Genomic DNA, 11,246 nt, shown 5'->3' on the forward strand with positions numbered 1-11,246 from the left:
CCTCCAGTCTCTCTCCCCTCTACCACTATTCCAACTTTTTCTCCTTTTCTCCCCTTTTCCTAAATCTTATTACTTTCATCTTCTTAACGTTTACCTCCAAACTCTTCCTCATCAGATATTTTTCTAACCCTTTCATTATCCCCTTCATCCTTTCCTCTTTTTCCGCTAACAACACCACGTCATCCGCATAAGCCAAAACATAAATTCTCTTACCCCTTATTTTTACCTTCCCCCCAACCATTCCTACCCAGACAATTCTCCATATCCGCCGTCAACAAGTTGAATAGGTACGGGCTCAGCGGACACCCTTGCCTCACCTCTCTACTTGTCCAAAATTTGTTCCCCAACTCCCCCCCTGTTCTCACCTTATTTCTCGTCTCCTTATATAACTTCCCACACCTTCTCACTAATCCCTCTATTACTCCCTTTTCCTTCATTGAGCTTAACAATAACTCCCTGTCCACCGTGTCGAATGTTGCCCTCATATCCAGAAACAATGCTAATTAACTTCCCCCCTTCCTACTCAAATTCCTGCCCACTAAGTAATTCACCACGTATATATTATCCATAACCCTCCTTCTCCTCTTAAAACCCGCCTGATTCTCCGGCATCAATTTCTTCCCCTCCATCTCCTCCCTCAACCTCTCCGCCAGTACTTCCGCATATACCTTATAAAGCGTCCCCGCTAGTGTCACCCCCTGTAATCCTCCACCTTATTACCTTCCCCTGTCTTTAGCACCGGTACCACTATACCCTTGCTCCACACATTCATCACTCCACCCTTCACTTACCCAAATTCTCCCACACACATTTCACACCCAGTCCTCCATATTTCTCCCTCCAAACTTCCACATTTCTGCCGGTATACCATCCCCCCCTGCTGTCTCCCCTTTTTTCAACTTTCCAATCGCCTTTACTACTTCTTCTCTTCTTAAACTCTTCTCTCCTTCTCCCCTTATTCCCTTTTCACCTCTCACCACTTTCCAGTCCACCCCTTCCCCAACTGCCCCTTACAGTATCTTTCTTATTCGCCTAACTCTATCCTCCTTCCTCCTCCCCTCCTCTTCCTTGTTTCTCTATTTACCACTTTCCACACCTGCCCCACCGTTTTCGCTCTTTTAATCACCTCTTTTGATATTCTATTCTCTTCCTCCTTTTTCCTATTACACATCACTCTATGTCCTCTTTTCTTTTCTTTATATTCATCCTTACACCCTCTCCCCTTGCTCCACTTTCTCAATTCCTCCTTACTCTCTTCTTTTTCTCTTTATACTCTTTATCTTACTACCCCCTTCCCCTATTCCTTACCCTACCCACCTCTCCTTCTCCTACCACTCTTTTTATTCTCTTTTTCATATCTTCCCAGTCCTCTTCTACCTCCCTTCCTTTATCCCTCATCTCTTTCTGCATTTTCTCTACCCACATTCTTTTTCTCTCTTCCGTTCAGATTATCTTTTTTATTCTATCTTTCTTATTCTCTCTCTCTCTCTTTCCATTCCCCACCCAGACAAGTGGTTACCGGCATGAGTTATTCTGTTTTGCGGCCTAAAGCTTATTTTGCTGTACTCGCATCTATTCTAAGTCTATATGCTATGGTTAAAAAGCGCAAAGCTTAAAGGCGGTGTTTTTAAGAAAGACTCTTTTGACCAATCAGAACACCTTTTGATTTCTAACCGGGTTCTTGAAGAGATTTTTGAATGAGACTTACTGGGTGGTATTTACACGAGTTTAGAGCGCAAAAATACGCGATAAAGCTACTGACCAATCAGATCGTTTCTCGATCTTTTGACCATGTTCCTGAACGTACTTTCGAGAAAGAGTTAGTGGATCCTACTCGCAGGCGTCCAGAGGGTTAGAAAACGCAATAAAACTTTTGACCAATCAGATTGTTTTTTACTAGACTGACCGACCAATGAAACTACCTTTACTTGAAACTTTGGTAAATGGAGCGAATTTTTGGTACAGACCGGCTGCTATACGTCTGACGCACTTAAATAATGACTTTTTGCTCTCAGCCAATCAGACTGTTTTCCGAATTTTACTCGGGTTCCAAAACAAAAATTTGAGAACTGACCACTGGACGTGACCCACAAAGGTTCAGGGCTGCGTTCCAAAATTCTACTCCGTCAACTCTAAAGAACCCAGGGTAGTGGGGGTAAAGAGTAAACCAGAGTAAGTTACGAAATTAAGCGGTTTTGGAACGCAAAAAAGTAAGAGTCAGGGCCTGAGCACGATAGAGAAAATATTTTATTTTTATCATTGTATAGTACATTTAACTTCAAATTCTAATTCTTATTAGTAATATTTTTTTTATTGTGCTCAGGCCCTCACAAAATGGAATTTAACAGGAACAAAACAGAAGTTGTTTTGTTGAGTATTATCGCGTATAATGAAATATTTAAAAATGTTGTAAACATAAGTGATAGTGAAAGTGAAAGTGAGATGAATGAATTATTGCACATAATGCAAATTTCTCGATTAAGAGGAAAACGAAAAAAAAGCCGTTCGCATACAGGGTTATGTGGACTATGTAGTACCTAGATTTTCAACATATCAATTTAAGGAGCACTTTTGTATGACACCAAACTGTTTTCACTTATTGGAAAATAAATTGAGTTTAACATTGTCGAAANCTAATAAAATAGGAAGACCTTTCATATCGCCAAGAGTACAATTACTCGCTACCTTATGGTTGCTGGCAACTCCTGATTCTTACAGGTGAGTATGCNAGACTTATTTAAGAGTCACAAGACAAATTATTTAGATCTGACAAATCTTAGATTCATAGTCTTTTAAAATATGCAGTTANATCCAAATGACGTAAAATGTGATGCATACTTTTATACTTTCAAATAATGAAATTGTTANTAACAATTAACACATTGCATATTGTTCAGTTTCAAGCAGTAATTAGTTTTTATATTGTTTTNATACTTATTGAATTATATACATGATTGTATATATTGAAAGTTTTTTTATTGCAGAAGATAGTTGCAAGCATAATAATCAAACCTAAAAAATATACTTTTCTCTAATTAATTTTATAATGTACTTGCAAATAATAACTTTTATATATTTAACAATAAAGTACATCTGTTACAGGTCAGTGGGACTTCAATTTAATTTGGCAAAATCATCATTAAGCCACTGTGTGCGACGTATTGTGCAGGCTCTCTGTAAAATCTCAAGTGATATTATAAAATAGCCACTTGCAATTCACATGAATACTGTTACAGAGAAATTTCACCGAATAGCTGGTCTTAAACACGTTGGTGCTATTGATGGTACACATATCGAAATTCCAGCACCATCCGTAAGTTTTTTAAGCATTATTCTTTTTAATCTAATGCTTTATTTGATTAATGAAAATAAATATTTGTTGTATAGATAAACACTCGGTGTTATTTAACAAGAAAGTGCAGATACGCCGTTACATTACAAGCAATATGTAATGCAGATTTACATTTNATTGATTGTTTTGCTGGTTATCCTGGGTCTGTGAATAATTTCAGAGTTTTTTGTAATTCTGACATTTGGCACAACATCCAGAGAAATTCTCACTTCTTTTTTCCTAATGAAGAATTTATCATANGGGACAAAGCGTACCCTGTACGTAAATGGTGTTTGGCACCTTACAGANATAATGGTCATTTGACACAGGTAAATTGTAATTTTAAGAAACTAATATTAGGATATTTCAATTAATACTAAGTACTTTTAATACTATATATTTTAATTTTATTAGTCGTATTGTTATTATATATTTGTATATATTATTATTTTTGTGTTACAGGTCCAAACCAATTTTAATCATATATTATCACGAACTAGACAAACGATAGAACGTGCCTTTGCATTATTAAAAGGTCGCTTTCGGCGTCTGAAATATTTAGACATGTCTAGAGTGGATTTAATATCAGCGATAATCTTGGCTTGCTGCGTTTTTCATAATATATGTTTACAGAATATTGATGATATTGAAAATTATATTTTAGAAGGTAGAGAAAATGATCAAGATATAGAAGATTTTGAAGAGAATGAGCAGGATGGAGATCAGCGTGAAGATAATGATGATGAGGGTGAAGCAAAGCGCAATTATTTTACATTATATATTTTATATAAAAGAAGAATATAATGATTGTAGTTTAATGTATGTAGAAAACTATATATGTATGTATATATGTGGGTTGTAAAATAAATATATTATATTTTCTGTTTTATATTGTTTATTAGTATTATCTTGTCCACATTTTTTTAGCACATAATATCTTATTTATTATGCATATCAATAATCTAATATTTGATATAGAAAGACCATTAAAGCTCTGATTATCAGGTCAACTAAAAATATTGATATATTTATTAATTTTACCATTTATATATTAACTTTGTGTCTCTATCCTAACTTGGTTTTTCCTTAACTTTTAACAACATAAAATTGCCATTTTTTAAAACAGCTTTTAATACTTAGTTTTTTTGCTAATGTCTGATCACAGTACTCACTTTAATAGTCTGAAATCACAGTACTCGCTTAAGTAGAATTTATCATAGGAGACAGCTTATTCTGTACATAAATGTTGTTGAACACTTTACAATGGTCATCAAATAATATATGATATATATATATGATAACATACAAACATACAATATATGATAACATAGAAACATAAAAATATCTGATTTGAATAATTAGTATGTTACTTTGGAATGTTTCATTTTATAAGTAAAAAATTAAAAAAAATAGAAGCGCTTAAATGTAAGGAAATGTTTAAACTACAATTTTTCCAATAACTTGCTCATTACTTCCTTGTAAGTTTCTACAGCTTCCTTTTGATATTCCAGTCTTTCTTTATGCCTTCTCTCTTTTGCTTTTTTATTTTTTTCAATATATTCTGTTAATGCATGCAGATGTTTTTCCATCTTACTTTTTTTCGGAGGAGGTGCTATGTCACTGTCTTCATCAGATTTTTGCTCTTCATCAAGTGAAAAAGATGAAACTTTTTGTGACAAATTTGATGCAAGAGCTACAGGCTGTACAATAGATTTTCCATATATCTCTTCCATCTCATCATAGTATTTGCATTTCTTATACGATGCTCCGGACTTTGAGTTATGATCTTTTACTTTAATATAATTTTTCCTTAAATTTTTCCATTTATTTTCGATTTGCTTTACAGTATACGTATACCCTTTTTCTTTTAGGCAATTCCCAATTTTTTTCCACACAATGTTATTTCTAATTTTTTCATTCTTAACTAAAGAAAGATGATCTTTATATAAACAAAAAAGAAGCATAATTGCTGAATGTTCCCAATGTGTAGCTATAACACGAAATAAATATAACATACAAATAATATAATTGTGAATATGTAAAGATAATAATAAAACTATGTAACTTATTTAGGCATAATTAGTATATATTTTAACTCACCACTTTGATCTTTATCATTATCAGAGATATTTTCAATATTTTTGACGCAATTGTAGGTAACATTTTTACTTAAATCTATAAGTATGTATTATCAACAATGTTAATGTATAAATCTTATAATCGTTAAATATTTAAGAAATGTTATAGATAGATATAGATTTTATTGATTCCTTTCCGGGTTACAATCTTTTTACATACTTCCTTACTTGCTATCTTACTTACTAACTTACACTACCGCTTTACATTTCCTTACATTTAACTTAACCTAAACATCTTAACCTATCCTAATTCGCTTCTACCCACACACACACACTCTCCCAACCCTTTGGACTTCCACTTCCGGCGCTTTTCTCACTTCCCCCCTCACTCAATCTCATTCCGCCTCTCTCTCTCCTTCCCACCTTCCAACACTTTCACTCCATTTCTCATTTTCACCCATCCTCATTCATCCTCATTCTCTCTTCCATTTGTACCCTCTCCATCCACTCTCCCCTTGCCTTCCACCCCTCTCCATTCTTCTATTTTCTTTAACCAATCCTCCCCTTCCCCTTCCTCTCCTAATATTGTCTCCACCATTACCTCCCAGCTTCTGTCCACTCCCCAATCCACGCACTCTTCCCATACATGTTTCCAGTTCTCCTCCTTTACACCACACATCCGACATTTCCTCCCTTCCTCCTCCTCCCAGTACTTTGCTCCCCTCATACCATTCCCTAACCTATATCTCGCCACCCTTTGCCATCTTCTTTCCCCCCATTCTTTCTTTAAATATCCCGGAATTCCCTCACCTTTTATCCTTTGATACCACCCGTTATACTTCGAATTCTTTATTCTCTCCCATCTCTCACTTCTCTGTATATCCTTTTCTCTTTCTATTAATTTCGCCATCCTCCTCCCGTCATAACCCTCTTCCTCCCTTTCCGAACTCATCTCCATCTCTCTTCTACTGTAATACTCCACTCTCTCTCTTTCCCATTCTGATAACTCCTCCCTCTTCTCCGCTCTACTCCTTATTTCCTCCCAACATCTTCCCATAATCATCCCCCCCTCACCTCTTCTAATCCTTTCTTCATATCCCACTGCCCTTATTCCCGCCTTTCCTCTCAAAAGCTCTCTCTGCAACTCCTCCCTTATCATATACCCCGGTGTCGTCCACTCTACATTTAATACCCACCTCAAATACCTTTCGTGCAAACTCTATCTTCCTCCATTCCTTCCATCCCCACACCTCCACTCCATATCCTACCACCGACCACAACAATGTAGCAAATAGCCAAATTCTTCTCCCCCAATCCCTTCCAAATCTCCTCTTTCCTATCCCCCACACCTGTCCCATCACCGCTGCCCCTTTCCTTACTCTTTCCTTAATTTGCTCATCTAACCCCCCATTCCTCTGAAATACAAACCCTAAGTATTTAAACTTTTTAACCTCCTCTAATTTCTTCCCTCTCCAGTACCATTACGTCATTTTTTTTCTTCCCCCACCTTTCCTAAATCGCAACACCTTAGACTTCTCCACATTCAACTCCAATCCCTTTTCTCTTATATACCTTTCAAATCCTTTTATTAAATTTCTCATCCCTTCTTCCTCTTCCGCCATCAACACAATGTCATCTGCATACGGTAAGGAGAAAACCTTACCTCCCTTTACATTTACTCCTCACCAACCCCCTTTACTCATCTCCTCTTCCAAGTCTGCCAATAACATATTGAATAACCCAGGGCTCAGAGGACAGCCCTGCCTCAACCCTCTTCCTACCCAAAATTCCTTCCCAATCCTTTCCCCCCTTCTCACTCTAATCCTCGTTTCCTTATATAGCTTCATACACCTTTCCACTAACTCTCCTCCTACTCCTCTTTCTCTCATTCCCTTCTCCAACACCTCCCTATTTACAGTATCAAACGCTGCCCTCAGATCCACGAAAAACGCTACCAATTTCCCCTTTTTTTTACTCAAGTTCCTATTCACCAAATAATTCAAAATATAAATGTTGTCCATTGTCCCTTTCCCCTTCCTGAAACCTGCTTGGTTATCCCCTATCAGACCTTTTCTTTCCACCTCCACTCTTAATCTCTCTGCCAATACTCCCGCGTATACTTTATACAAAGTCGAGGTCAGCGTCACTCCTCTGTATTCCTCCAACTTGCTTCCCTCTCCTCTTTTCAACACTGGCACTATAATCCCCTCGTCCCAGTCCCTTATCCAGCCTTCCCCTCTCCATATCCTTACACATATCTTATACACCCATTCCTTCAATCCCACTCCTCCATACTTCCACACCTCCGCCGGAATCCCATCCCCTCCCACCGCCTTTCCATTCTTCATATTCCTTATCACTTTCTCTATTTCCTCCCATTGTATCTCCTCCTCATCATCCTTCCTTAATCCTGATCTCTCTCCCATCACCACCCTCCACTCTACTCCTCCGAATTGCTTCCTAAAATAATCCTCCCTCTCCTTCAATTCTATTTTTACCCCTCCCCCTCTTCTTCTCCTCCTTTCCCCATTCACGATTCCCCACACTTGCCCTTCTGTTCTCGCTCCCTTTACTACCTCCTCCCACCTCCTATTCTCTTCCCATCTCTTTTTCTCACATAATTCTCTATATTCCTTTTTCTCTCTCTTAAAATCCTCTTTCTCCCCTTCATCCCTCCTCCACCTTTTTAATTCTCTTCTTACCCTTTTCTTCTTTTCCCTACACTCCTCATCCCACCATCCTTTTCCATCTATTTTCTTCCCTCTTTCTTTCCTTTTAAAGACCCTCCCCACTCGTTTTTTCATTTTTTCCCATTCAACCTCTATCTCCTTCTCCCCCGTTTCCCTTTTTCCCAATTCTTCCTCCAACCTTTGACTACCTTCCTCCGACCATCTTATCCTTTCCACCCTTTTTACCACTTTCTCCTCCCTTCTTCTTCTCCTCCCACTTCCTCTTACTCTCACCCATACAACCACAGGATGATGGTCTGAATCCATTTTATCCTCCACTACCAATTTTGCCACATCCTCCTTTAACCATGCCTCCCCTATCACGTAGTCGATTACCGACTCTCCCTTCCCTCCAGATGAGGATGGGGAGTATATGTCCACTCCCCATCCTCATCTCCCCTCGTGTCTCCATTCCAAATAGACCATCCCACCTCTTCTATTTTACTCACCAACTTCCTTCCCTCCGCATTGATCTTCCTATCTTTCGATCTCCTTCTTATCACTTCCCCCCTTTCCTCCTTTTCCACCATTTCCCCACCTTCCCTTCCTGTTCTTGCATTAAAATCACCTCCTACAATTGTTTTCACACCCTCTTCTTTTTCTTCCATTAGACCTTTTATCTCATCCAACATTCTTTCCACTCCTTCACTAATGTACAATCCTATCATTTTCCACCATCCATCTCCTATTTTTATATTTCTAACCAGAATCCCCTCCCTCTCCTTCCAGTTCACTTCTTCCTTCCATTCTAACTCTTTTTTTACTCCCATCATCATACCCCCTTTCGCTCTACCTTTCTTATTCCTTTTCTTTGCCCACTGCACCTTCCAATTATATTCCCTCGGCATCATGCCTTTTACTTTTTCTCACCCCTTTTCATCCACCCATGTTTCCATTAAACACATTATATCCCATTCCCTTAACCCTTCCCAAAATTCCCTATCCTTATTTCTCAATCCTGCAACATTCCAAAACGTTATCTTTTTTACTTTCTCCCTCTCTCTTCTATCCTCATTCCTACCCCCTCCTACTACCTCCTCCGTCCTTTCCTTACCCTTCCCCTCTATTTTATTATCTCCCTCCCCCCCGCCTTTTGTTCCCCCATACTTCCTCTTTCTCCCTTTCTCTCACTTCTCTCCATCCTTCTCATTTTTTCCAATTCCCCTATCTCCTCATTCCACTTCCACCAATCACTTTCAATTTTTATTTTATCTCCCTCCACCCATACATTCTTTCCCTCTTGCCTTTTCTCTACCGCTATTTTACCCAACTCTCTCCTTATTTCCCTTTCCTTCCACGTCCAGTCCTCATCACTCCAAATCCTTAATCCCCTTAGGGACTTCTTCTTTCCCCATATTAACTTCTTATCTTCCTCCCTTCTTAGTTTAATCCACACCATATCCCCCCTCTCTCCCTTTCCTATACTCAATCTCCTCATTTCCTCACAACTTACCTCTACCCCCATTTCTCTCCATATCTTTTCCACTCCCCATTTCCAGTCACCTTTTTCCTTCTGCACCCCTTTAATCACTAAGTTCTTTTTTCTTCTTTCCTCTCTATCCCTTCACTCCAAATTCCTTTCAATCTGATCCACCCTTCCTTCTAATTTCTCCTTACTCTTTCTACTCCCTATATCCCCTTCCTTCTTTCCTTTTCCAATTATTCCTTTCTCCCTCTTCTCCTCTTTTTTCTCCAGCTTCTTCACTTTCTCCAATAATCCATCTCTCTCCTCTCTTACCCTCTCTTCTTTTCTCTTCCATTCTTCCACTTCCCTTTCCATTTTTTCCAACCTCCCAACATATTTCTCCAATTCTTTTTTCACTACTCTCAGCTCCTTCCACATATCCAACTTTCTCTCCTCACTCCCTCTCCCCTCTTCCTCCCTCTCTTTTCTTCCCTGCACCAACTTCCCCCCCATCTCCTGCGGTGATCTCTGCACTTTCTTACTACTCCTAAATACCTCTTCCTCCTCTTCTTTTCCTCTATATTTCTTTCCTACCTCCCTTTTCCTCTTCAACCACTTCTCTAGTACGTTACTCTCACTCACCGACCTATCCCTCTTACTTCCTTCCATCTGCCTCCATATCTCTACTTTATTTTTCCCTTTACCTACTTCCTCAGTCATTTTATTTTCCTCTATCCAAAATTCCCTAGATACCTTTTACTAAACTCACTTTACCACTCCTTCTGCACTTCTGCACTTTTCACTCCTGACGCTTTACACGCTCCTTACACTCCCACACTACTCTTCCTACAACCTAACCTCAATCAACTCCTATCTTCTAATTCCACCCTATTTCACCCACCCTCTCTCCCTCTCTCACTCTCCACCACACTCTCACCCACACTTCTCACCTCCTCTACTCCGCTCCACTCACTTCGCTCACTCCTTTCACACTCAAACGCCTCAAATTTCTTTATAATTACAACGCTTTCTCGCACCGATTCACAACATTCGCTACCGAAAACGGAAGTCCCGGTAAAGAAATGTTATAATAAATAATAACAATCAATACAATCTGACTATTAGACTATATATCAAAGATTGTAATTGAAGATTAAAGATTGGAATTTAATCAAGAAACAAAGAAATCTGAACTCATTTTATTCTGATTCGTCAAATTCCAATCTTTAATTTTTTAATTTTTAATGCATAGTCTGATACAAGCTTTAACGAAGTAACAAGTACAATTAGTGATTACTAGATTAATAGACCTTTTTTTAGACAGTCATCTAAAAATATATCTTTGGAACAGTCATTTGAAGATATATCTTGGGAACAGTCATCTGAAGATATATCTTTGGGACAGTCATCTGAGGATATATCTTTGAAATTTTATTTAAAGAATTCCCGTACTATTGGTATATCGGGTACTGCAAAGGTATTTTAGTAGTGTTATAAGGCCGGTTCTAACCCAAGGGCTCCAAGGGGGGAGCGGGGTATGACGTCACAGGGGGAGGGGTGACGTCACACGGAGGGGAGGGGGTATGACGTCAAAGGGGGAGGGGGTAATGACGTCACGCGGGGGTGACGTCACAGGGGGAGGGGTGACGTCACTATGACGTCACGCGGGGGCGTGGCTCTGACGTCACAGGATATGACGTCAC

At 38.7% G+C, this 11,246-nt stretch overlaps 1 long non-coding RNA gene and 1 pseudogene across 1 annotated transcript; one reads left to right on the forward strand and one right to left on the reverse strand.

Annotated features, from left to right (window-relative positions):
• Positions 1-2,242: 2,242 nt before the first annotated feature.
• LOC109860972 lies at positions 2,243-4,135 on the forward strand (annotated as a pseudogene).
• Positions 4,136-5,261: 1,126 nt separating this feature from the next.
• On the reverse strand, positions 5,262-10,927 carry LOC109860973. Its single transcript, XR_002250906.1, has 3 exons — positions 10,854-10,927; positions 5,432-5,506; positions 5,262-5,321 (listed from the first exon to the last, which is right to left on the reverse strand). It is a non-coding gene; the product is annotated as an uncharacterized LOC109860973 (long non-coding RNA).
• Positions 10,928-11,246: the final 319 nt, after the last annotated feature.

The sequence above is a fragment of the Pseudomyrmex gracilis genome, unplaced genomic scaffold (genome assembly GCF_002006095.1).
Source record: "Pseudomyrmex gracilis isolate BER0280 unplaced genomic scaffold, ASM200609v1 scaffold_524, whole genome shotgun sequence".
Taxonomy (NCBI): domain Eukaryota; kingdom Metazoa; phylum Arthropoda; class Insecta; order Hymenoptera; family Formicidae; genus Pseudomyrmex; species Pseudomyrmex gracilis.